This window comes from Cervus canadensis, chromosome 6 (assembly GCF_019320065.1).
Source record: "Cervus canadensis isolate Bull #8, Minnesota chromosome 6, ASM1932006v1, whole genome shotgun sequence".
Taxonomy (NCBI): domain Eukaryota; kingdom Metazoa; phylum Chordata; class Mammalia; order Artiodactyla; family Cervidae; genus Cervus; species Cervus canadensis.
In genome coordinates this window covers 94847985-94875444 of record NC_057391.1, presented here as the reverse complement: position 1 = coordinate 94875444, position 27460 = coordinate 94847985, and the positions used below count along the sequence as shown (strand labels likewise).

General features: G+C 46.9%; 1 protein-coding gene across 5 annotated transcripts in view; it reads left to right on the top strand.

Moving 5' to 3' along the window:
- The window catches only part of FOXN3 (forkhead box N3), a 438293-nt gene that overhangs the window by 109379 nt on the left and 301454 nt on the right, over positions 1–27460 (top strand). For all 5 annotated transcript variants that reach the window (XM_043472739.1, XM_043472738.1, XM_043472744.1 and 2 more), the window contains exon 2: positions 8257–8372. The gene's annotated coding sequence lies outside the window, so the exon portion shown is untranslated. The remainder of the gene's footprint in view (positions 1–8256; positions 8373–27460) is intronic.

Genomic DNA, 27460 nt, shown 5'->3' with positions numbered 1-27460 from the left:
TGGTTTGTCTTTGACATTCGCTGCTACTTTTTGGTACCGTTTTACGGTTCTGTGTGTTTCTATTATGTTGCCATGTTGTAGCTTGATAAGACTTGCGTGTTGGCTAGAGAGCAACCAAGTAAAGATGATAGACTTTGTAAGTGTGTGACTTTGCAATCAAATTGTACAGTAATTTAGGAGGAGAAGTGTTCAAATGGGTATTTATTTACAGGCTAGACCTCTGCTTTTGAATAGCAGCCTAGGTATTAGGTTAATGGATTTTGATGTGCACATTATGATTGTAGGAGCTTTCAAGTACGTGGTAGTTCAATTTATACTGAGTTTTTCATGTCAAAATATTTTTATTTATGCCCATTATTCAGTGTAAGCCTGCATTTACCTTACAGTTTTATGATTTATGTGTCAGGGAAGAGAATGTAAAATGGCATGGAAATTTAAGCTAATCTATTCATTTGAGGAGGATTTATTTTCTGACCATAGGTGGACTTTTACAGAAAGTGGCATGAGAAACACAACTCTTGGATCTGTGGGACTGTTTTATGTGGGCACAGGGAACTCCCTCCAGCATCTACTGCACGTTCTTCTCCACAGTGAATATCTGATTCAGTGTTAAGAGAATACCTATGGGGGTGACGGTGTTCTGGGGCTTCCTGCCCACCCGGGCACGTAGGGGGCTGGGGAGACTGTGGATGATAAATCAGGGGTGGAACCCTAGAGTATTTGACACCTACTGGGGAGACACGACTTGCCTTTCTTTGGGGCTCCCCCGGTGGCTCAGACGGTAAAGCGTCTGCCTGCAATGCGGGAGACCCAGGTTCAATCCCTGGGTGGGGAAGATCCCCTGGAGAAGGAAATGGCAGCCCACTCCAGTACTCTTGCCTGGAAAATTCCATGGATGGTGGAGCCTGGTAGGCTACAGTCCATGGGGTTGCAAAGAGTCGGACACGACTGAGCGACTTCCCTTTTCCTCTAAATAAGGTGATCTAGGGACGTCCTTCGCAGTCCGGTGACTAAGACCGCCTTCCATCGCAGGAGGGGCAGGTTTGATCCCGGCCGGGAAGCTAAGATTCAGTATGTGAAAGCGAAAGTGGCTCCGTGGTGTCCGACTCTTTTCGACCCCATGGACTGTAGTCCATGGAGTTCTCCAGGCCAGAAGACTGGAGTGGGTAGCCTTTCCCTTCTCCAGGGGATCTTCCCAACCCAGGGATCAAACTCAGGTCTCCCACATTGCAGGTGGATTCTTGACCAGCTGAGCCACAAGGGAAGCCCAAGAATACTGGAGTGGGTAGCCTAGGCCTTCTACAGGGGATCTCCCAGCCCGGGGATTGAACTGGTGTCTGCTACATTGCAGGGGGATTCTTTACCAACTGAGCTATCAGGGAAGCCCAAGATTCAATAAAGACTGTACAAATGGTCCACATTAAAAAAAATTAATAATAAGGTATTCCAAAATGAAACTACTGTTGAAACTTCCCTCTCAGTGATGCCCATCTATAGTGCCAGCCACCCAGAGACGCGGACTGAAGTCTGTATCTTCCAGGGCGATCTTTTTTTGATGGTGGCTCATATTAAAGGCTTCCCTGGTGGCTCAGTGGTAAAGAAACCGCCTGCAAATGCAGAGGACCTGGGTTCGGCCCCTGGGTTGGGAAGATCTCCTGGAGAAAGGAATGGCTACCCACTCCAGTCTTCTGACCTGGAGAATTCCATGGACAGAGGAGCCTGGCGGGCTGCAGTCCACGGGGTCGCGAGGAGTCTGACACGACTGGAGTCGGACACATACTGAAGGCCGCTCCTTTCTCAGAGGGGCGCCCTCTGGCTGTATTCACACAGAGCCCTAGCCCATCTTTGGGGCCGGGGGCAAGGCAGGCTTGCAAATCCCCTCCCCCAGACCCCGGGCTGCCTGGCGGGGCCCCAGGTACCCTGGTGGGCGGCTTGCCCCTGTGACAGCTGCAGGAAGCCACCTGCGCTTGGCGCCCCCCGAGGCAGAGGAATCAAATGCTGCTGGTGTGAGGGTTTACTGGATGTTCTGCTGTTACATTTGAGGAGCCCTGGAAGCCTTGGGGTCATTAACTGAAGCTCTGAAACTAGAAATCAAAAGTGCCAATGAACTACCTTGCTTTCTGTTTTTTTTTTTTTTTTTTTTATGGGGATGTTTTAAAGTCTTTATTAAATTTGTTGCACTATTACTTCTGTTGTTTATGTTCTGGTTTTTTGGCCACAAGACATGCGTGATCTTAGCTCCCCAACTGGAATTGAACCTGAACCTCTTCATTTGGAAAGTGAAGCCTTAACCAGTGGACCGCCAGGGAAATCCCCCCAGTGAACGACTTTGGATGATAGTTCAACTTTTGTCTGTTTGAGGAGTGCAAGCCCTTCCAACAGTTGAGACATTTGTATAGTTCATTTTTTTTTTCATCATCCCCAAATATTTTCCAGTATAAAAAAAACAACTCCAAAAACACCAGTCTAGGCTGTGTTTCCTTAACTCTTTCCTAAGAATAGAAAAACAGAGAAACCTAGACGGAGAGCCCTAGGCCGCACTAGTCATTCAAATGTAAAATCCTGGCAGTGCTGGTAGGAAACTCAATTGCTTCCATTTGAAGGGCCAGGAAATTGATTTGGAAAAAAGTAAATTTGAGGGATTCCCAAATAGTGGCAGCATGAAATGAATAACAGAAAAATGAAGGTACAGACTGCGCTTAGTATTACCAATCGTAAATGGTAATAGAATTGCCAGGATAAACTGCCTGGGGCAGAGCGCGCTGCGAGTCTCCACTGCCTCGCTGTGACTGACGCTCTCAGTGGTCACGGGCTGAGAGCCGGTCCCCCGGCTGCTGTCCAGCCTTAGTCCCTTCCAGCCTTCCCTGTCACTCCGTCTCTTTCTGGGGCACCCGGGGGCCTGTCCCAGGGTGATAAATACTGTATCTTGGCCCCGGGGGACGTCGCTAGGCCTCGGCTCTTGCTGCTGGCTCTGCCCAGATTCCTTTCCTCCCACACTCCCAGCTTGAATTCCAATTCCTCCAGAAAACCTTACAGATCTCCCCCTCTTGCGCGCATTGAGACCAGTTTTCCATCCTTTCCATCATGTGTCCATAACAGTTGGTCTTCAGATTGTAGCACTTCTTTCACTATATTAGGATGAGTTGTATCTTTTCTTGATTGTGATGTAAATGTGTCGAAGACACAGGATCTGGTTTAGGTACTTCCGTAGCTTTGGCCAGACCTAGAACAGTATTTCAAACTTGTATTTCACTGAATTCTTACACACTCCCAAAGATACGCGTCACCAAACAATCAAGGCTCAAAGACGTTGACCACTGTCTTCTGCTCAGAGACAGTCTGTTGGAGACTGAGATTCCTAAGTCTGTGTCTGTCACAGCACCAGGCGTCAGAGCCAATTCGGCCACACTCAGATGCTTCCAGACTTTTGGCTGTTTGGCATCATCCAAACACAAACCAGGCGGATGGTTGATAATTTTTTTTTTATCTGCTTGGAATCAAAGATTTTAGAGCCAGAAGGAACCTCAGGGAGAAAATTGTGAACATGAACTGGTTAGTGACTTTTCCAAAGGCGCTTGGCTGATTAGTGACCCAGGTGTGGAGATCCGGCTGGTCACCTCTCTCCGTGGCCCTGCCTCCCGAGCTGTGGCCTTGGATTGCACTGAAGACCAAACCAGTCAGTTTCCTTTCTGCCCCAAGCTGGGACTGGCTGGCCTTCGAGCTGCAAGCACCGTCATCCGACAATAATCCCCTTAACCTCTCTTTGCTAAAGGCTGATATCACTGGGATAGAATTAAAAACAAAAGTAGACTGAGAGTTGAACTCAGGGGGACGGAGAGCAATGCTAACTGTTCATTAGCCGTCGCTTGTTGCAGCTACAGCAAGCGCTGGATTCCATCAAGCTCAGACCCTTAAAAAGAGTGGAAAAAAAAAGCGCATACTTTCCAGGCCCGGGCGCTGCACAGCCGGCCAGCTGGGCGTAGCACTATGGCAAAAAGATCTCTTCAGTTTCAGAAATTCGAGCCCCCGAGCTTGCATACGGGGCTGTGGCGGCAACCGGGCCTGCTCGGGCATTACTTCTGCCTGCAGTTCTATCAGACTCAGCTCCTATGGGAAGCCCATTAGCGTCTGAAGAAAGAGCCAGCCCTCCAGGTTGACATAAGGAGCAGGCTGATGTGTGCGCGTGCGTGCGTGTGTGTGTTTGTGTGTGTCTTTAAAGGCCTGTGTCCGAGGTCAACAGCCTTTTTAAGAGAACTCTTGGTTTTCTATGTAAACGTGTACTTCCTCTGGCCCAGAGTTAGCCTGTTAAGGGAATAAAGCACAATTCAGATTTCTGAGTTGGAAGTCTGATTAATCTCTCTGCCAGTTACATATGGAAATAAATTAGTAAATGGTCCATCTGGGACTAAACTACTGCAGAGATGATAAATTATCTGCATCATATGTCTGTGTTGCCGCAGACTGAGTCGTGCTCACCAGGAGCTGCTGAAAGATATCTGGATGCTCTATCATGGTCAGAGGAATAAAAGTTAAAAAAAAAAAAATTGGAAGTGAAAAATATACTTTAAAAATTTAGAAGTGAAAAATTTACCTTGAAATGTCGTTTGGGAAGATGGTTTGGTTGATGCCAACTTTGTGCCTTAGAACTTTGCTCTGTCTGCAAATATTTAAAAGGAGAGTCTGAAGGGCATAAGAAACATTTTACTTTTATATTTTCAAAGGCCAAAACAATAACACGTATTGATTGGTACTCAAATGTCTCAGCGAGTATAATTATACGCACAATAAAAATATACCCCTGTGTAATACTGCACTTTATAATTTTCATAGCAACTTCTTGTCTATTTTCTTATTTAAATTTCAAAGGAGGTGAGGCAAGTCAGTGTCTCTAATTCTTGATGGATGAAAAACTGAGGTTTATGAAGCGGCCGACTCTGATTCCAGCTCAGTCTCCATCAGAGCTGTGCGTGACATCAAAAGCGTTCTCAGTTCTCCGTCACTCATCTAGCAGCACCAGGAAATGAAGCCTGCTATTTATGTCTGTCTTCTGGAAGCCAAAGTCATCCCTTCTTGATCATGAAAAGCAGTTTTCCTTTTCTCTCTAATTGGAGGTGTTGAGTATTGGTTTAACTTTTAGAGGCATGGGTTTTTGTTTTGTTTTGTTTTAATGACGATACTTGCAGCTAACATTGATTTTTTGAAAAATATTTATTTATTTGGCTGCGTCTGGTCTTAGCTGTGGCGCGCAGGAGATTTCTGTTGTGGCGCTTGGGCTTCTCTAGTGGTGGTGCGTGGGCCCTGGACCTGGCGGGCTCAGCTGCAGGACACGGACTTAGTTCCCCGACCAGGCATTGAACCCTCACCCCCTGCATTGGAAGGTAGATTCTTAGCCACTGGACCAACATGGAAGTCCCTGGACATATTTTAATTTTTTTAATTGAGGTGTGATTGACATAAAAGTATAGTAGTTTCAGGTGTATGACGCTTCGGTATTTGTATACATTGCAGAATGATTGCAATGAGTTGAGTTGACATCTGCCACCTTTTACAATTTTCTATTTCTTGTGATGAGAAGTTTTAAGGTCCACTCTTGGCAGCCTTCATATGTGCAGTGTGATCTTAACTGTAGTCACCCTGCTGTTCGCAGTATCTCCAGGGCTTGCTTTTAACTGCACCTCTTGACACCCCTGCACCCCTCTCCCCCAGCCCCTGGTTTATCTGTTCCTTTTGGCTAAAGCATGTCCTTCTCCACTGGAGTTATTTTATAAACTAAAACCATCCATGCCCTCGGGGGCATTTTAGGTGTGGTAACATATTGCCCCTTTGCAGAATGGCCTGAGGGGACTGTGGTATCCAGATTGTTACCCTACTTTAAAATTTCTTTTGGGTCTTCCTCCAGGGCAAACCTTCCGTCGTTCATCCTTGAAGCAGCCTTTGAGATGCCCCCCTCTAGAAAAAGCAGTCCTAAAAGTACGGAAAAACCAGACTGGACTCAGAACTAATTCAGTCACCCGGTTTCTCCGACATCAGCTTCTGAGCACGCTCAGCAGGTGCCCCTGGGTGGTCTCCATGCCAGGAGGAGAGGCGCCGGGCCCTCGCGGTGACTTGTCTGCTCGGCAGTGACCTTGTCTCACCCAGGTCACCTCCAAGTTGCTCACTTTTCTGTCAGACCTGGCTCCTCCGTGCATCTGAACAGCTCTCTTGCCTTCTCACCTCTGGGCTTTTGCTTCAGCTTTTGCCTGTTCCCTGCCTGTAAAAATCCTGTCTGGATCTCAAGACCCCTTATGACTATCTTGATGCTTTTCCTTACCTGCCTCCACGCCCCAGAGGTCTCCTTTGTAACCGTCTGATGATCTGTTAGCGGCGACACACAGTTGAACTCTATTCGAGGTGCCTGTGTGTCTGTCTCCTGCTGCAGTTGTTGCTCTCGTTTAGTCACTAAGTCGTGTCCGACTCCTTGCGACCCCATGGGCTGTAGCCCACCAGGCTCCTCTGTCCATGGGATTCTCCAGGTCGTCATTTCCTTCTCCAGGGGATCTTCCGACAGGGACTGAGGAGCCTGCGGGGTCACAGTCCATGGGGTTGCAAGACAGTTGGATATGACTTGGTGATTAAACAGCAGCAAATACCTGTCTTATCTCCCACAGAAGATAGTACATTTCTCCGAGGCAGGGATTTCATCCTCGTCTTTCTGACCCTTCCTCCCTCCCTCCCCTCTAGCCTAGTACTTTGTCCTTAATTGAAGCTTGAGGTGCATTAGAGCAGGGTGCTTTAAGAAAAATACTCACTTAGCTGCCCCGGGCCTTGATTGTGGTCTGTGGGATCTTCAGTTACAGCAGAGGGGATCTGGCTCCCTGACCAGCAATTGCACTCTCCCGCCCTGGGCTGGGAGCACGGGTCTTAGCGGCTGGACCACTAGGGAAGTCCCTCTGGAGTAGGATAATTTTCCTTTGCAACAACAGACTCAGTGTCTTTGGATGGGTGGATAAATTAATGATTTGAGGTATATCCGTGTTCCCCTTGGATGGCTTGTTAAAGCAGATCCCTGGGACCCACCTCCTGAAATGCAGATGCAGAGCCTTGTGGGCGGGACCAAGGATTTACAATTCCAACAGTCAGAATGATACTGCTTGCTGCCCTTTCGGGGACCACTGTTTGAGATCCACTGACTCAATGAATATATTTCCTAACATTCTCACTCTAAGGCTCATAGGCTCATACCATTCTTTTCTTTTCCTTTTTTTTTTTTATAATATCTTTTTGGAATCTTATCTTTTGGCTGCAACAGGCGGCATGTGGGATCTTAGTTCCTTGACCAGGGATGGAACCTGTGCCCCCTGCGCTGGTGGCATGGAGTCTTAACCACTGGACCACCAGGGAAGCTTGCTCATTCTTTTCACGAGAGAGTCATTGCTGTCTCTTCCTTGAGGAGTAGGCCAACAAAATATCTTCCACCAGAAATTATTATGCTACTGGACTTCCCTGATGGCTCAGTGGTAAAGAATCTGCCTGCAATGCAAGAGACACAGGAGACCCAGGTTCAGTCCCTGGGTCGGGAAGATCCCTGGAGGAGGGCATGGCAACCCACTCCAGTATTCTTGCCTGGACAATCCCCATGGACACACGAGCCTGGTGGGCTAGAGTCCACAGGATCGCAAAGAGTCAGACACGACTGAAGCGACCGAGCACGCATGCATCTCATGTACCAGCTTTTCTGTTCTGTAAGATTAGTGGTTGACTGTAGCCTCCAGACTTGCAGCCTGCATGTGAGCTTCAGCTTGATGGGACCTTTTTCTCCAGAAGTAGAGCCGGAGTAATTTTATTTAACAACAACAGACTAGAAAGTCATTGACTTTGCAGCCTGTCCGCCTGGTCTACCTGGAGGATCAAGGTTGGGTTCGTGTGGCGGGACGCTGGCCTTGAATGCGTGCTGGCACTCTGATGTTTTCCCTTTATAGAGATGCGTGTCTCAATGGCAGCTGTGGTAAAATAAGATGATCTCACCATGTCTATAGCATGTATTTTTAAATCTCTGGCTTCTTTTATGCCCCATGAGGCAGTTTCAAGAATACTCCATCGTGAAAGACTTGATGCTTCAATAACTTTCCAAGAAATAAAGAGGTGCAGTTGCAATTGACTTCTTCGTTGAAGTGTGTCGTGCTTTAGAGAGGTAGGCCAGAGATGACGTCCCCTGTGGTTGAGAGGGTTTGCTCTCCTCTGCTCTAATCCCGTGTTCCCTCTGTTCCTCTCCACCAGCCACTAGACGCACCATCTCCTGGAAGACCAGCGTTCTTGTGATCATGGAGGCCTCTCTGTCCTTTCTGTGACTGGAGCAATGCTGACCGTGGTTTCCTGGACCCATTCTGACTCAGGTAACCACGCCGTGCCTTCCCCAGCTGGTTTACGCCTCATGGAGATTACACTGAATAAATGAAATACCAGAGCCATATTTAAATGCAAATGCCAGGTTGATTGCTTTTCCAGCAATTGATGTTCTCTCCCTCTTCTTCCCGATCTTCTTAATGATCAATTTATGCAGCTGATCAAACCGACAGTGTGGTCAATCAGTTTAGGCATTAAGATAATAAGAATGTTGAATTACGTCTTTATTTAAAACTTTGGTGTGTGTCATAGACACACAGATGTAGGAGTGTCGCTGGGAATTTTCGTATAGAAACTAGCTTCTATTGTACATGGTTTCTCTAAATCATTTTCTTTCCCATAATATTGGGTAGGCCAAAAAGGTCGTTTGAGTTTTTCCAGCAGATCTTAACGGATGAACTTTTTGGCCAACCCAATGCTGTGTTTCACCTGAATTATAGTAATCTTCCTCATGTTGGACCTTTGAATTGAGTTTCATAAATATTATTAAGTAGCTGTTTTGTGTGCTCGGGACATATGGGGATAAAAAACTATAAGATGTATAAAAATATAAGGTATATCCTCAGGCAGCTCACACTTGAGCCAAAGAGCCTAGACTCGCTGGTAAGACAGTGAAGGAGGGTGCTCAGCTGCTGGCTGGGGCAGTGCGCTGGGTGGTTCTCTGGTTCAGGGAATGAGCAGACTCTGAGGACTGGGACTGAAATACTTAGAGGAGAGTTCATGGAGGACGGAGGGTCTCCAGTGGGCCTTGTCACTGGGGTCATTCTGCCGGAGGGAAGAGGATCCGCCTGGCCTGACTGATGGCAGGAGTGAGCCTGCCTTGAGCCTGGCCAGGGAGGGCCCTGGCACCTGGACCAGTCGGATCTTGGAGGACCCCGAGCCTCTGACCCAGCCAGAGCCAGGCTCCCATGCTGGGCCCGGCCCCTTGAAGGTTCCCCTGGGGACCCCCTGCCTGCCCTGTTAGAGCTGCCTTGGCTGACAGCTGCCTTGGCTGACAGCTGCCTCCAGGGGACCCTGGTCACCCTGCACCCTGGCCAGCCTTCTGCCTCTTCGGGCTTGTCCATGCCTGGCCTCTGCTTGTCTACTGAGTGTCTGCCCGTCCACACCTGCCCCTCCCCTCCACGCTCTGACTGGATGGCATGGCTTGACGGGGCCCCCGAGATGAACCAAGTGCCCTGTGAGATCAGGGCCTGGTGATTCACAAGGAGCTGATTCTGAGCTGAGAAGTGGAATGGAAGGGAAGGGTGGGAAGCAGAAGCCAGGAGCGTGAGTCTGTAAGTTGATGCCAAGACTGTACCAAGAGTTCTGAAACCCAGGATACGGGGAGGGCCTCGGGACTGAAGCTGTAGCCGTAGTCACGGATGGGAGCCCAGCGGGCTTGTTCATTTTGCGATGGCCCAGCGGACCCTGCCCGCACTTAGCTCTCTTGGATCCAGCAGTGGCTGCTTTCCAGGGCTTGAGGGTCCTGCTGAGGCTGCTGCTCGTCCCGGCAGCTCTGCCTAGCCACACTCACCCTGCCTCACTGTGCTCTGTGAGACCAGGCGCCTGGCAGACCCAGGAGCTCCCGCCTTCTTGGATTCAGAGCTCTGCGTCCCCGGCCTCCAGGAAGTGGAAGAACTGGAATCGCAGAATATCTGTTCCCCTCCCATGAAAGCAGTTGCTTAATCTGTTGTTGCCCTGCCTTTTCTAAGCTTGGGTGGGTCAACGATGGCCCTCCAGGCAAGTGTGGCTCACTCCTTGTTGTTGGGGGTGGACAAGCCAACATGGTTTTAATGCTTTTAGATGATTGGAAAAAATTAAAAGAAGAATAGCATTTTTTTTCCTTCATAGAAATGATATAGAATTCAGATTTCAATGTCCCTCAGTTAAGTTTTGGGGACTTCACATGTTGGGCTAGTGGTAAAGAATCCGCCTGCCAGTGCAGAAGACGTGGGTTTGATCTCTGAGTCAGGAAGATCCTCTGAAGAAGGGAATGGCAACCCACTCCAATATTCTTGCCTGAAGAATCTCATGGACAGAGGAGCCTGGCGGGCTGCAGTCCTTGGAGTTGCAAAGAGTCACTACCGAACGATTGAGCACACGTGCAAATTCAGTTTTATTGGACACAGTGAGTCCAGCTCAGTCGTGTCCGACTCTCTGCGACCCCAGGGACTGCAGCACGCCAGGCCTCCCTGTCCATCACCAACTCCCGGAGCTTGCTTATACTGATGTCCATGGAGTCGGTGATGCCATCCAACCATCTCATCCTCTGTCGTCCCCTTCTCCTCTGCCTTCAATCTTTGCCAGCATCAGGGTCCTTTCAGATGAGTCAGTTCTTCACAACAGGTGACCAAAGTATTGGAGTTTCAGCTTCAACATCAGTCCTTCCAATGAACACCCAGGACTGATCTCCTTTAGGATGGACTGGTTGGATCTCCTTGCAGTCCAAGGGACTCTCAAGAGTCTTCTCCAACACCACAGTTCAAAAGTATCAATTCTTCGGCACTTGGCTTTCTTTATGGTCCAACCCTCACATCCATACATGACTACTGGAAAAACCATGGCTTTGACTAGATGGACCTTTGTTGGCAAAGTGATGTCTCTGCATTTTAATATGCTGTCTAGGTTGTTCATAGCTTTTCTTCCAAGGAGCAAGCGTCTTTGAATTTCATGGCCACAGTCACCATCTGCAGTGATTTTGGAGCTCCCCCAAATTAAGTCTCTCACTGTTTTCAGTGTTTCCCCATCTATTTGCCATGAATAGATGGACTGGATGCCATGATATTAGTTTTCTGAATGTTGAGTTTTAAGCCAGCTTTTTCACTTTTATCAAGAGGCTCTTTAGTTCTTCTTCGCTTTCTACCATAAGGGTGGTGTCATCTGCATATCTGAGGGTATTGATATTTCAAAGATGAGCTTCTCCGTCTTTGGCTACAAATAATGCAATCAATCTGATTTCAGAACATAGTCATGCTTTTTCATTTCCAGATTATCTTTTCCATTACAAGGGCAGAGTTGAATAGGTGGGTCAGAAACCATAAAGAATTTACTTTCTGACCTGTTACAGAAAAAATTTGCCGTTCTCTGGCCTAGGCAGTTGCATAACACAAGTGTTTGCAGAACTTGAGGTGTAGACCCTTTTCCTTCATAAAGAAAATACGGGGGCTTCCCTCGTGGTCCAGTGGCTAAGACTTCACCCTCCAATGCAGGGGGTATGGGTTTGATCCCTGGTCAGGGAACTAGATCCCGCATGCCTTGCAGCCAAAAACCAAAACATAAAATACAAGTAGTATTGTAACAGATGCAATAAAGGCCTTAAAAATGGTCCTCACCAAAAGAAATCTAAAAAAAAGAAAAGAAAAGAGGATGGAAGGTTGAGTAGGATTTGAATAAGCCACAGAGGATGAGAGGAGTCTTCTGGACTGAGATAGAGAATTGGTCATCCTCTGTCGGATCTTTCTGTTCATCTATTTAACTTTCAGTTAAAGCTAGATTTGACACTGAGGCTGTTTCATTTCAACAACCTAATTATTAGGGTTATCTTTAAAATGAGGTGTCCAGACTTCTTGGGTTAATATAGATGTTGGAACAAATAAACAACAAATTAAAATGTACCCTGAATTTTGGAACTTTTTTCACTTGGCGCTGGGTATGAACTATTTTATTTTAAACCAGATAAACATTTTGTTTTAAATTGAGTAAGCATTGAAGACTTGCCATGAGTAAGCTATGGCATTTAATCTTGGCAACATTTTCCCAGTCTGGTGGGGTTTTACGATACTGTTGAGTGAAAACTGGTGAAAGCTGGAGATGTGGGTTCTAGTCCTGCTAACTTGCCCAGCCAAGGCAGGCTCTGTCATATACCAGGGTAAAGAGTACACCCCCAGCCTCGGGGCTTCGTGCAATAAGAGTTTATTTCTTACTCAGCCAGAGTTGGATTGCACCAATGTGGCTTTGCTGCCTCCAGCTTCTGAGGTTTCCTGTCTCCCCCATCTTGTGACACCTACGTCTCAAAATGTTGCTTCCTGGTTACTGCGATATGTGAAAAAAGAGTTGAGAACACACACCCATTCTTAGGTGGCTTAGACCAGGAGTGACTCAGACCAGTTCCACGTTGATAGTCCATTGGCCAGAACCAGTCACGTGATTCTTGTTGCTAGGAGACGGGGAAGGAGGGGAGAGCAAGAAGGATGCTCGAGGTCCTGCCTGCCCCTGCAACGCTGGGTCACTGTGGGAAGGCTCAAACATTATCTGTCTTTTGTCTGTTCTTCATTAAAGGCTAATTAACTCAGGCCAATACTTTTTCACACAGTTTGTGAAAGGCTCGAATAAAACAGTTTATGAAAGAGCCATAAAAGGTATCGTGAGTTGTAAAATATGTAGGGTGTAGTTGCTACCTTACTTCTTTACTGGGTTTTGAATGGTGAAGGACTGGAACTGTAATAGTCACTCACGCCCCAGTATACTTGAGAGTATCATGGCGTTTGCCAGTTGACCTGACGTATTATGATACGGCCCTCCCTTTCACACCCAGAAATATGCTGGTATGGACAGTCCATAGATATGATCACCCCAGCTTGACCCCACTGGTCATCCTTGTAGATTAATGTCAGCTACTGTTTACTGAGCCTCTTCCAAGAGTCACGCTGTTCTACGCTTTTGCCTTCCTGGTTTCATTTAGTAGCCCAAACAAACTTGTGAAGTAGGTGCAAGTAATCTCATTTTAAGATGAGGTAACAGGCAAGGAAGGTTTAAATTCCGCATCATCACAGCTAGTGAGTTGCGCCGCTTTGCTCCGCACCCCGGTCTGTCTTGCTGTTAGGCAAATTCCACGTGACTGCCTCACTCACCCTTCATGAGGGTTGTGTCCTCGACCACGTGGGGCCCCACTTCCCTGACTCTGGCTTTGGAGTCTGTTCCCAGACCACACACTGGGAGAAGGTCACCACCCTGAGTGGGGAGCCCAGTCCTTTAGGACCCTGATGAGAAGACGAGCCATGACATCATGAAGGGCTTCTCTAGAATCAGCAGACCGTGGAACCAGGGCTGGCGAATGCCACTCCTGCCATTCTGTCCCTCTTCACTCTCTTCCCCGATGTTGACAACTGCAGCTTGTTTTCAAAATGGGCACTGCCTTTATATAGAGGAATAAAAGATTTTATTTTGCAATCTTGGGTGGAGCAGAACTTGAGCCAGTGAAGACTTGCCATGTGTGGTGCAGTTGATCCAAACAGGCATTTTCCCAACACAAACAGCGAGTACAAACCCAGCTCCATTTTCAGCAAGTTTATTGACAAATTTGTTTATTAGAAAAAAGAAAAAGTCAAACCACAATTGAAGACCAGTGTGCTTGCAGAATAATGTCGGATAAAAACCCATCTAATCAGGAGACGGTTTTCATTTCCCTGGCTCCTGGCCTTCCGAATCACTGATTGTTGAAAACCGACCCTGCAGAATCAAAGGGAACAGACTCTGAAAAGTGGACCAACCATATCAGAATCATTGATTGCATTGCTGGCTTCCAGAAATGCCCCCCAGACAGTTATACATGTGGTTTCTAAATGTCCAAAGAAAACTAAAGGAATTCCATTCTGAAAGAAGAATTAGATGGAAATTTCTAATCCCGTCTCATAAACAGTATAGGAGTAACTTTAAAATATTCTGCTTTAAGCATGCATTTAATTTGTGCTTTGGGAACCAAATAATGTTGCTAAGATAAAACATTCTAATAATGATTTATGTAAATTTATTTGTACAAAGTAATGGTGTAGTTGCCTATAGCAAATTGCTTGGAATAGGAAATGACATTTATGAGATCTTTTTTTTTCCCCCTCCAAATGAATACAATGGAGAAAATAAGAGACTCCAGAAAGAGAAAAAGAAATCCATGTTCAACATGGCGTCTGAGGGCAGAAGAGGCAGAGACAGCTGGACAGGTTAGAGGGTGTGCAGACAATCCGGAAATTCAGTTCCGTGTGTTTTCCTGTGACGGTCTCATTATCTGAGGCATTTGTGGGCCACGCAAAGAGTGTGTTAGATTCTTAGAAGGCTAGAACCCTTTATTTTATAATCATAAACTGCTCAGACATTAAAGCTCTTTCCGAATAGCCAACGACAGATCACTTGTTGTCAAAGTGCCCCGAGAGACAGGGTACTTACAACATGGGGGGCCAAGAGGCCAACTGTAATTAAAAACTGGGCAATTAATCTCAGTTCCCAGTTACTTTAATGTCAGGGGAAGTTATGCTTGAGTCGTAAATGGGACCTGAATGTTAATAAACCAAACAGAAAACTCTCCCAAGGACTGATTCATCCACCTACTGGGGAGTTTTCCTATGGCTGTCCAGTTAGCACTCTTGGTAATGGCTCTGAGGTGTTTCCTGGAAACATTTAATTAAATCCCCATATAGGTAACTGAGAGAGTTTCTGGATCTGTGCTTTGGACTTGTAAATAAATGCCCAGTAGAATTTGCCAGAACCTTTGGAAAAGGTATGGTATTAACACCTCCATTGTGGAAGGCATTCATTGTTTTCTCAAAATATTCTTACTGTGTCACTTGGTCGTCACTCAGTTTTGTGAAGAAGGTCGGAGTTTGTGTTCTGTTTACAAACCGAGGGGCCGCAGAAGCCTCCCAGGAAGGCCACGCAGCCGGACTTTGGTGGCTGGTGGGCAGGGAATGGCTTCCCCACTACTGTCTGTCTCATTGTCATCACCAACCAAAGCTGATGAAAGAGATTTGTGAACTTCGGAGGGCGTACCTGACTTACAGCAAGATCAGGGCTTTGGTCCCTTCTGAAGCCTGCTGGAATGGCACTGACCGTCCTCAGAGAAACGGCCTTGTCTGACCGGGTAGAATGGCGGCTGTGGGACCGAGGCCCGAGGGCCGACATTGGGACTCCCGAGAGCGGGCAGGAAGCCTGAGCAGGATTCCGGAACGCAGTGAGAATGCCGAGGCCTTCTAGGGAAGAGGGGATGGCTGGGGCTTTCAGCAGTGCCATTGAAGTGAATGTCCTGTGAAAGCGTGGCCTCTGGTCAGGGTACTTTTGGTGAAGGGCCCCAGGGGCCCCAGGGGGATGTTAGGGACAAGAATATCAGCCAGAGTTTCAGACTCCTGTCCTGCCTCTTTCTGGCTGAATGACTTCGGGTATAGATTTCTGAGCTGTGGATCCCTAGAAAATAATGGGAGGTATCTGAGCCTCCGTTTGCCCATCTGTAAAATGGGGATAGTGATATTTACCTTATAGAGTTGGACTGGAAACTAAGTAAAATAATTCTTATAAAATATTTGGTACGGGGGAGGACGGTTGGGTAAAACGGGGAGGGAATTAAGAGAGGAAGACTTCTGGCTATGAAATCTCTAAGTCCTGGGAATGTCGTATACAGCACAAGGAACAAAGTTAGTAACACTGCAGTAACGTGCGTGCTGACCAAGGTTTACTGGGCGTGTCCTGGGGACCCTTTCATAAGGTATTTGATTGTTGGAATGCTGTGATGTATCCCTGAAACTAACATACTGTTGTATGTCAACTACACTGCAATTAAAAATAAATAAATAAATAGAAGTTAAATATTTGGCACAGTGCTTGGCAGACAGTAAACACTCATTTTATGATAGCTCTTAAATGATGATAATTGTTCTGACTCAAGAATTATGGTTTTGACTGATAACTGGTAATGAGATTAAAATCCATTCATTAATGAGAATGAATCAAAAAGATTTCTGAATCATTTGTTTCTCTGTCCTGAAAGATAGCAGAGACAGTCTGAGAACTCATTCATTCATTCAACCAACAGTTCTGTTTTAAAAAATAACTTATCTGCACAGGCTGCCCCGAGTCTTCGCTGCTCTGCAGGGGCTCCTCACCGTGGGGGCGTCTCTTGGGTGGAGCTCAGGCTATAGGTGGCAAGGGCTTCGGTAGTTGCAGTGCACGGGCTTCATTGCTACATGGCATGTGGGATCTTCCCTGACCAGGGATTGAACCCGTGTCCCCTGCGTGGGCAGACAGATTCTTATCCCCTGTACCACCAGGGAAGTCCCAGCAAACAGTTCTTGAGGCTGAAGGCCCTGGCAAGCTGTTTGCCAAGAAGGGAGAGGCTGAATACGAGCTCTAGTCTCAAGGGATGAGCAAGATTTTTCTGCAGAAGCCCTGAGTGGGCCACTGTAACACATGTGGTCCTTGTTTTGCAAGAATCCATAGATTAAGCTGGTCTACATCTTTAGTTGCAGAAAGCCCTGGTTTGGGTCCAGACTCTGCCTGTGGGTTGCCTTCAGAACCACGATCTTGGCCGGTGGAAGAGTAGGTTTGTGTCAAGAAGAATAAATGGAACCCTTTGGTCCTTGCTCCTTCTGCTGTCTGCCTGTGAAAGGAGGTGTTCGCGTTCTTCACACCTGTGTTCTTGGCCAGCGTAGGTCGGGCCACTAGGCTGAAAGTGTGAATGCATCCTTTTGTTAGAATTCGTTTCCGTTAGAAGCATACCTCCCCCTTTCTTAGCAAGGGTTGAAAGGAATCCAATGTAAAATGTGTTGATTTTTCCTTTTTTGAGATGGCCATATAGTTATATCACCTTAGAAAAGGTGTTTCACAGAAGTTCTCGGAAGGGAGATAAGGAAATTTGGACGATTCTCAAGTGAGATGAGGAAGTAATAATTCTCGGATTTGGGGTCTGTCTATTTCAGTGGTCCCCGAACACCAGGGGTCCTCTGGGGTGGATTCTGAGGGGCCTGCTTGGGTTGCCAGTCTGATGGGGTGGTTGGGGGGACAGACAGATATGTAAAAATAAGAGTTCAAAGATGAGCTTCTCTCCAGTCCAGAGCGAAGAGAAAAACACGTGCAAGACAGCGCCTTCAGTATCCTTTACTAGGAAAAATTAAAAGTTGGAACCTACGCCTCTCCTGAAACCATTTTTGGAATCTTCTCCTGGTGCAGAATCACGATCTGGGAACCTCCTTGCCTCGGCTGCTCCCGTCCTGTCTCCCTGGTCCCTCCTCACCTTCTCCTTTCTGGCTGCTCTGCTGTTTTCTGGAGGTGCACAGCCTCTGGCTTCTCCTCCTTATCACACAGGAGGTGGGCAAGTGTTAGGGACGTAGCAGCAATGAAAACTTCTCCGTCATTCAAGGAGGGGAAAATAAAGGCCTCTGGAACAATGATTTGTCCGTAGCACTGGCTTAAGAATACACAGTCTGGGAATTGCCTGGCTGTCCAGTGGTGGGGACTCCACACTTCCACTGCTGGGGGCGTGAGTTCGATCCCTGGTTGGGGAAGGAAGATCTTGCATGCTGTGCAGTGTGGCCAAAAAATGATTAAAGTTAAAAATTAAAGAATACACAGTCACACCTTTGTCTCCTTGTGGAAATCTGGCAGACCGCATTCCCCCTGCAAAGGCAGAGGGTGGGCTGTTACTTCCTGGCAAAAAGTGCCGTATTGTGCTTTTTCCCTATAGTGGACATTTCTGTGTCCACATTTATTTTACTCTCACTCTGGTATATGCGTGTGAACTCCCCAAGTGGATATTTTGATGTTGACCAGGAACGGAGTCGTCTGAGCTCAAATTCAGACTTGTGCTCATCTCAAAGCTGCCTGCAATGCAGGAGACCCAGGTTCGATTCCTGGGTCAGGAAGATCCCCTGGAGAAGGAAATGGCAACCCACTCCAGTATTCTTTCCTAGAGAATCCCATGGACAGAGGAGCCTAGCGGGATATAGTCCATGGGGTTGCAAGAGTCGGACACGACTTAGCAACTAAACAATCATACCTCTATCAGTGGTGAAAGCCATGTAACTCAGGTGAGAGGTTTTTGGTTTAATAGGAGAGAGTTAGCTTCAAAGGAATAATTGCAACTCAGAGCAGGGCCGTCTCCCAGAGTGTGAAGAGGAGATCTGTTTTGAAGCTGATACCCTTTGAAAGAGAATGGCATCTGAGTTGCCCTCATTAATGTGGTGGCTCACGGTGAAAGAAGGGAAGGCGCTCCGCAAAGGGCAGGACCCACGCCCAAGCCCAGCCCGTGGCCTCTCAGTGGCTGGACTTTTAACCAGCACTCAGACGCTAGGAGAAGGTGGGTTTGTGAAATGAACACATCTTACGGCAAGTAAGTTCAGTCCACTTTTTTTTTGCATTTCTTTATTCTTGCTGGGAGCTTCGGAGACCTCACTGTCTTTGACTTTTTTCCTTGACTACCAGAGGATGTCATTACCCCAGAGAGAAAGCATATTTTTCCAGGTGCACAAAACGAGGCAGGGAATTGGTTGCAGTAGCTACTGGAAGGTCGAAATTACTTGCCAATTAGAATTTAATCGATTTTCTCTGTGGTTAGTTGGATCTGTGAATGGACAGCTTCTCTTGTGAATCAGTCTTGGGTGAACTGAAAGAAAATTGGGCAATGCTAAGTTCAGGGTGAGGACTGCATGGTTTATAGAGTGTTCCACTGGGTCCTCTAAGGTACATAAGGAGATGGTGTGCATTTTGTTTTTTGGAGAGTGGTGTGTGCGCATGTGATAGGGAGTTAGGTACTTGATAAATGCTTCTAAATAGTGACAGCCTATTATTTGTATGGCACTTAACTTTATCCCTCACGTGAAAATACCTGAAACGCCATAAGAATCTGTTTTTGATATATATATATATGTATATTCCTGTAAGGCATATGTATATGTAAATACGTATGTGCAATGTGTGTATAAATAGACCAGTGATATCATTTGATTCTGCGATAGTTTATAGGATTCATTGATTTCTTATGAAAATATCTAAATCACCTCTGTTGTAAGTGGTTCCCTTCTTTTGTTTTTGAAACATCTGATGAGCATTTTACTATTTTTGTAGAAATATATTTACTTACTTGGCTTCACTGGGTCTTCACTGCGGTGCTCGGACTCTGGAATGCAAGGGTTTAATAGTTGCAGCCTGGGCTGAGTTGCCTATTAGCCTGTGGGAATCTTAGTTCCCCAGCCAGGGATCGAAACCGCGTCCCCTGCATTGGAAGGTGGATTCTTAACCACAGGACCACCAGGGAAGTCGAGAGTGGTTCCTCTTTAATACCATTCAGTCTCCACTTCTTTTTAAATTCTTTACCCAGCACACCGTAAGTAACCTCTGGATGTATGTTGCTTAACTGAACAAAAATGTCAACAACCTGCTATTTATTTTATTAAACAGCTTGAGCAGAGATGTTTGGTCTGATTGCTGGAAATTGTTAGCTTATCACCAAACTGCCCTGATGATTCTTATTATTCAATTTGCATTGCTTACGATGATAATTCTTACTACATAAAAGAGCATGATGTTTTATTTGTATAGTTCTTTCATTAATAATTTAATTGACTGTTACATCCGAGTGGTTCTGCAACATGCACATCAAAGTTGCTAGACATTGGCCCCTGGGCACCTTGGGAAGTCAGAATTTAGATATAAACTGTAACGCTCAAGGTGCGGATATGGGTGGTCGGCGGGTTCTTTGGCCTTGACATCCAGGGGGTTGGCTGTACATTTCCCCTCATGTTTATTTCCAGGCATTTTATTGACTCAACCAGCTGTGACTCTGATCTGGTTATTTTAACAACCTAAGAAATTAGATCATAGTATAATTATTTAGGGGCTTCCTTGGTAGCTCAGCTGGTAAAGAATCTGCCTGCAATGCAGGAGACCCTGGTTTCGATCCCTGGGTTGGGAAGATCCCCTGGAGGAGGGCATGGCAACCCGCTTCAGTGTTCTAGCCTGGAGAATCCCATGGACAGAGGAGCCTGGCGGGCTATAGTCCATGGGGTCACAAACCGTCGGACACGACTGAGCGACTAAGCACACAGCACACACATAGTTATTTTAATCACTAAAATGACTAGATTGATACTGATTTATAAGTGAAATAGACAATGATGGCTAAAACAGTAAATCTGACCCCAAATGATTGAGTCAGTGGCTTCATATCTGCAGAATCTGTGTCTCTGGGGCCTGTTGTTCAGAAATGGGAAGGTTTTATTGGTCACAGCTTAGCAAGAATTCCAGGATGACACTGTAATTGTGTGAGACATATGTTTTGATCCATTTGCTGGAGGAAAACCTTGTGGATTCTTTTCATGTAGGAGAGTACTACAACTTTTGTCTCCATTCCTGTTGTAAATAAAATGATGAATTGAAATATGACTTTGGAGTCATGAGAAATAGGGGCAAACGTGACTTTGGGGGTGTCAACCATAGTGATATTCAAGGAACTGGCTTTTAAAACTCTGGAGTCAACAGAGAAAGAGATCTGAGAAAGGAGTTCGCGTGTGGCCCCTCCTGCCTGACATCCGGGCGGGCACTCGCGTGTGTCAATCAAGAGTGTCGTGCGGGGAATCTTCCAGCAGAAACTGGAGTTTGTTAACATCATTACCTTCTCCTCTACTGGTGGATGACGCATTTGGAGCGTGTTTTAATATCTAGCCTTGCACCTGGGAAGTGTTCACTGGGGTCTCAGGAGAAGAATTGGAGAGTTTAGGGGATTGTTTGAGAGCTGCTTTTATTTATTTTTTGGCCCCACTGTGCCACTTGTGAGATTTTAGTTCCCAGACCAGGGATTGAACTTTTGGAAAGGAGTTTGGTTTCTCATAATTAAAAATTGTATCTACATCTGTAATAAACAGCTGGATTCCTAGTACTGCAAACCCTCTGGAAATAACAGCATGTTACCAATTCAGTAGGTCATGATCTGGTAATAAAGCTGAAGCTCCAGTACTTTGGCCACTTGATGCAAAGAGCCAACTCATTGGAAAAGATCCCGATTCTGGGAAAGAGTGAAGGCGGGAGGAGAAGGGGTCGAGAGAGGATGAGATGGCTGGATGGCATCAGCGACTCAATGGACATGAACTTGGGCAAACTCTGGGAGACAGTGGAGGACAGGGAGGCCGGGCTTGCTGCGGCACATGGATCGCAGAGAGTCGGACGGGGCTTAGGGACTGAACGACAACGGCAGCAACAACGTGATCTGGGGACTAAGTGATGCGTTTGTGTCACTGCGGGTAGACTAGGTGATGGGGTAACAGCTAACCCCCAAACTAAGTAACAGATAACCCCCCAAACTAAGGGGCATAAAACGATGAAGATACTGTTTCTTGCTCATCCTATGTATCTGTTGAGCTTGGCTGGGGGACTCTGGTCTAAGTCATCCTCATCCTCACTCCCAGATGGAGGCGAGGGAACACGCCCCATCACCAAGGCTGAGAAAAAGGAGAAACTAGCAAAGCTCTTGCTGGCTCTTACATTTGTCCAGGAGTGACACGTGTCACATCCACTCACATTTTACTGGCCAAATCTAGCTCCCACCTAACTTCACCAAAGTGGGGGAAATGTTGTATAATTGTGCACTTGAAGGAGAGAGAGCTGAACTATTTATAGACAGCTTTGTGATGCCCGTCGTATATAGCTTCGATATTATTGATGTGTGCTCAGTTGCTCTGTCATATCTGACTCTGCGACCATATGGACTGTAGCCCACCAGGCTCCTCTGTCCATGGGATTTTCCAGGCAAGGAGACTGGAGTGGGTTGCTGTTTCCTTCTCTGGTGGATCTTCCCAACCCGGGGATCGAACCTACAAATCCTGCATCGGCAGGCAGATTCTTTACCACTGTGCCACCTGGGATGCCTCAATATTATTGATAGAACTCTAAAACCTTAGCTCAACAGAAGCAAGTGAGCAGAGCTTATGAGAGAATTCTTTGCATCCTTCAGAAAAATGGGCCAGTCACCTGAAATGGACTTGCTTCAGCCCTTCAGCACTGTCCTTTCCATAAACTGGACGGGAGTGGCCGGGGCTCTAGCCTCCCAGATTCCCGTCTCACACACGGCGTAAGCCACCTGAGCAAGCCTTTGGTGTGCTTGTTTGCAGGTGGGCCATCTGTGGAGCACTCCAGCTGTCCCCGTCTCGGCCAGCCCTGGGCCCCCTCCCAGCTCCTCCTGCACGGACCTTCTGGACAGCCACATTCCTTGGTTTCCCCTTTCGGGCGTTCACTGTGGACTGTCTCAGTGTTTGAAAGTCATCCTTTATATTTCATTTTCCTACGTGGGCATCTGAAGATTTCTTCTCGCAGAGACGAAGCCCCCTGGGTTGGGCTATTGCTCTGTGCGTATGGCCCATGGTGGGAGGTTGTTCCTCACTCCCGGCTCCCAGAGGCTCCCGTCGTCCTTGCCTCCGTCTTCTCAGCGTCTTCTGTCCATCTCTGCCGGTCTGCTCCAGGGCGTCGGCTTCAAGACTGTCTGTTGGAACTGAACACTTGGCTCTGGGCTTGGGTTGTTGGTGTAAGGATTTCCAGCAGAGCCTTAGTTATGCTCTTCAAGGCCACACAAGGAGTTTATATCCACAGAAGAGAGCCTTACGGAGCCAGCAGACCCAGCTCTCTGGAATATAGCCAGGAGTTGTGCAGTGCTAAGTCACTTCAGTTGTATCCGACTCTCTGTGACCCCTTGGAAGGTAGCCCACCAGGCTCCTCTGTTCATGGAATTCTCCAGGCAGGAATACTGGAGTGGGTTGCCATCTCCTTCTCCAGGGGATCTTCCCTGGAGTTAGGGAGAAACAAAAAATATCTCAGAGAACAAAAGAGTCTTCCTCAAATCTGTACACTAAACTTTAAGTTGATCATTGCTGGTTTTGTGTTGTAAATGTAGCCACACTCTTAATTAACTTGGTTGTCTGAGTCCTGAGAAAACTCAGGCACAAAGAGGTTAAATAATTCACCTAAGGTCTCAAAGCTAAAGTGGTAGAACAGGTTCTTAGGATTCTAGACTTAGAAGGATAATCAGTGTTTGTGATGGTGGCAGTGAGGTTAGGAGGCAGGTTGAACTGTATTTACCTTTTTTTTTTTAAAGAAAGTAGTAGGAAAATACATAATAATTGTAGGACGATTCCCTTCAAATCTTTCCTTTTCTCCTTTGCGTTTAGCTTCCTTTCTTTTCTCAACTATTTGTAAGGCCTCCTCAGACAACCATTTTGCCTTTTTGCATTTCTTTTTCTTGGGGATGGTCTTGATCACTGCCTCCTGTACAATGTTATGAACCTAGATGGCATATTAAAAAGCAGAGACATTACTTTGCCAACAAAGGTCCATCTAGTCAAAGCTATGGTTTTTCCAGTAGTCATGTATGGATGTGAGAGTTGGACTATAAAGAAAGCTGAGCACTGAAGAATTGATGCTTTTGAACTGTGGTGTTGGACAAGACTCTTGAGAGTCCCTTGGACTGCAAGGAGGTCCAGCCAGTCCTAATCCCAAAGGAAATCAGTCCTGAATATTCATTGGAAGGACTGATGCTGAAGCTGAAACTCCAATACTTTGGCCACCTGATGCGAAGAGCTGACTCACTGGACAAGACCCTAATGCTGGGAAAGAAAGGCGGGAGAAGGGGACGACAGGATGAGATGGTTGGATGGCAGGACCGACTCAGTGGACATGAGTTTGGGTAAACTCCGGGAGTTGGTGATGGACAGGGAGGCCTGGCGTGCTGCAGTCCATGGGGTCACAAACCGCTGGACATGACTGAGGGACGGAACTAAACTAAACTCCCTTCAAAATGGCCATATTAATTTTTTAATTCTAATGTCTGAAGAGTATCAGTTGGCTGAGAAATTCCAGCAAGTGGAATGGGGCTTCCTAATTTGCCAAAAAAAATGTGAAGTTACGGTATGTTCTCTTTGCTGAACATCTAGTTTAGCTGGTATATAAAAAATGCTTATGAAATGTGGGTTTTTTTGCACAATCAAGGTGATAACTTGACTTGGTCTGTGTCATGCTGACCAGCCTGGCTCTGGTGGGCCTGGGTGTGAGCTGGAGGGCTTCAGGAATATTTGGGAGCAGGGAGCAGTTTGGTTCAGTCGCTCAGTCGTGTCCGACTCTTTGCAACCCCATGAATCGCAGCACACCGGGCCTCCCTGTCTATCACCAACTCCTGGAGTTTACCCCAACTCATGTCCATCGCGACAGTGATGCCGTCCAGCCATCTCACCCTCTGTCGTCCCCTTCCCCTCCTGCCTTCAGTCTTTCCCAGCATCAGGGGCTTTTCTAATGTGTTGTCTCTTCACATTGGATGGCCAAAGTAATGGTGATAAGTAACAATAATACATGTTTTTGAGTGCTGTTTACATTCGGAGAAGTTGACGTGTATTGACTCACCTGTTTCCATTTTACACATGAAAATGCCGTGGTGCGGTGAGGTTAAATAACCTGCGAGGCCATGACGTAATCAGAAAGTAGCGTGGTGGAGGGTGTGCAAAGCAAGTATTCTGGTTTAAGACCTTGGTTCATTGCCTTCTGTCGTGGTTTGTTCAAGCCGCTGTAGTAAAACACCATGGGCTAGGTGGCTTATAAGCAACAGGAGTGTATTTCTCAGGGCTCTGGAGCCTGGCAGTCTGAGGTCAGGGTGTCAGCACGGTCTAGTGAGGACCCTCTTCTGGATGCAGGTTTCTGTGTTCACCTGGTGGAAGAGGCTGGAAAGCTCTGTTGTTGTCATGTCTGACTCTGCAATCCCATAAACTGTAGCCCGCCAGGCTCCTCCGTCCTTGGGATTTCCCAGGCAAGAATACTGGAGTGGGTTGCCATTTCTTCCTCCAGAGAATCTTCCCGACTCAGGGAACGAGCCCATGTCTGCTGCGTCTCCTGCAGTGGCAGGCGGATTCTTTACCACTAGGCCACGGGGGAAGCCCTAGAGTGCGGTGTAGAGTGTTTTATCAGGGCGCTGCTCCCACTCATGAGGGATCCATTCTTGTTACTTAATCACGTCCCAAAGGCTTCACCTCCAAATGCTATCACATTGGATGTTAGGATTTGGGAGTGAGGGGTACACCATTATTCAGACCATTTTTAAGTGGGGGGAGAAAAAAGCAAATTTCAGGAATGTGGAGTCCTATTTATGTTAAAAAATTCAAGTCATATGTGTATGCATGTATGTATTTATATTTTTATACTTATTTTTGGCAGGATACGTAAGGTGAGGGTAGAGAGGGCTGAGGCTTCAAGGTAGGAGAGAAGGCAGTACATTCCTGTATTGTTTTGTCTTAAAAAACAGCAAAACAAAAAACCCCAAACCAAGGGTGCATCTATCAGTTTCTTTTTAAGATTTTACATGGGCCTGCTTTGTTCAGGTGGTGTGATGGGGCCATTTACATTTTCTTACATTTTTCTGCATTTAGAAATGATCTAGTAAATCATCGAGATGAAAAGGAGGAAAAAGAAGTGGAGGTGGTGGTCCAGAGACGCTGGGAAGCTGCTGGAGTCTGGAGGCTCCTGAGTTTGGGGGTGGAGATTGGGGGAGTAAGGCCTTGGCTGACTTCTCCCTGCCTGGGTGCTCGCTGGTCTTCACATTGAGACTCATTCCAGGGCAGCCAGCAGAAACGTGTGTGTGCGTGCATGCGTGCGCATCATTTACAAAAATGAATCAAGTGAATGAGATGAGGACCACCCTAATACCCTGCTCAGATAATCAGCCCGTAGAAATAACACTGCACGAACCGGAGTGTTTTCCATAAAAACCGGAGTAACATTTAAAACTAATCTTACCTGTGGTGATGGATGCAAGTATTTGTGAATATACTAAAAACCATTAAAATGTACACTTTAAATGGGGGGAAAATAGTAAAACGAATCTCTAGATCAAGCCAGAGTGATACTCTCCATCTCCCACATCTCAGTAGCTCCAGAGTTGAGATTTAAGTGGAAAATCCTAGGAATGTCCTCCAGTCTGTAGCACCAGCAGATCTTCACCTGCAGGAGTGAATGGAATGTGACCTCTCGGTCCCCGAAATGACAAACAGCTCAGGTTGGAGGTGTTAGGTCACTCTTCACAGTGCTGGCAGTGCTTAAATCTGTTGAGTTTCAGGGAGCCCCTTTTGCATGTGGTCAGTGGTATAAAGCACACCTCCTCCAGCCATCTTGCTGAACTTACTGAAGAGTAAAGTCCATAAACTGAGTGAAGGGAGCTTTCTCTGCAAAGGTTCCTGGGAAGGAGGAATCACTCAGAAGTCCTCCAGGGGTTGCCAGAGGCATCTGAACACTGTGGTCAAGTGTGTATGATACCAGGATGGCCTTTCAGTGGGCCAGGAGGATGAGTGGAAGTCTGAGTTCGAGAAGAGTAGGCCTCTGAGCTGCCTTTAAGCTCCAAGTTAGCACAGGAGCTCCATGGGGCTGGGAACCGGGGCAGGCCTGGAAACGGCGAGATGAAGGCATCAGAGAGCCGCACCTGTGACTTCCCTGTCTGCTTCTCCCATCCGCGATCCTTCCTTATCCTTTCCTGCCCACTCAGCTGATGGCACCCGGGGAAACTGGATGGACTCCGTTTGCACTGAACGCATCAGGGGCAGTGGGCAGGGATTCTTGCCCCTGTGTCTCTGATGCCCCAGGCGCTGGGCCACAGAAAACCATCAGGGTGGCCCCAGGCTTTTATGGCCTTGGAGCAGGTGCCATGTCACTTGGAGACCACCCAACCCGTGGCTTTCTGAAATGAGGAGTGGGTGCAGAGTTTTAGTCTCAAACACGCCCTCCTAGAAGTTCCTAATAAGCTTTCCCAGGTCCCTTCTCCTCCAGCAGGACTTGTTCAGCTGGGTGGTGGGCATGAGAGAAAAAACTGATTATGTAGGAACGTATCACTCATGAGGTGACTTTTGACAGCGTTAGCCAGATTCCTTAACATCCCAGTAGGATACATTTGACCTTGGATGAATTTTCCGACCTCAGGGGTCCCCCTAAGGAAGAAGAGGAGGAACTTGACTTCTGTCTGTCTGATCGGGAGAGCTCACCAAAGTGGCCCTCCCCACAGTGGAGGGGTTTGCCCCAAAGGGGCAAAGGTTCCTGCTTTCCTTTGATCAATTTTATTTTTTTTTTAACTTTTTCTTTTTCTTTGTTTTGCTTAACATTTTTTAAAAAAAATTAATTTGTTTTGAATTGGAAGGTAATCACTTTACAATATAGTGCTGGTCTCTGCCACACGTCACCATGAGTAGCCCTATGTCCCCTCCCTCTTGACCTCCCTCCCGTCTCCCTGATCAATTTTAAATAGCCTCCTGGCTTTTCTTTGGCTACCAAGAATTCAGAACTATGGAGGCACAGACTCAAAGCTCCCCGCCATACAATCAGGAAGCAGTCA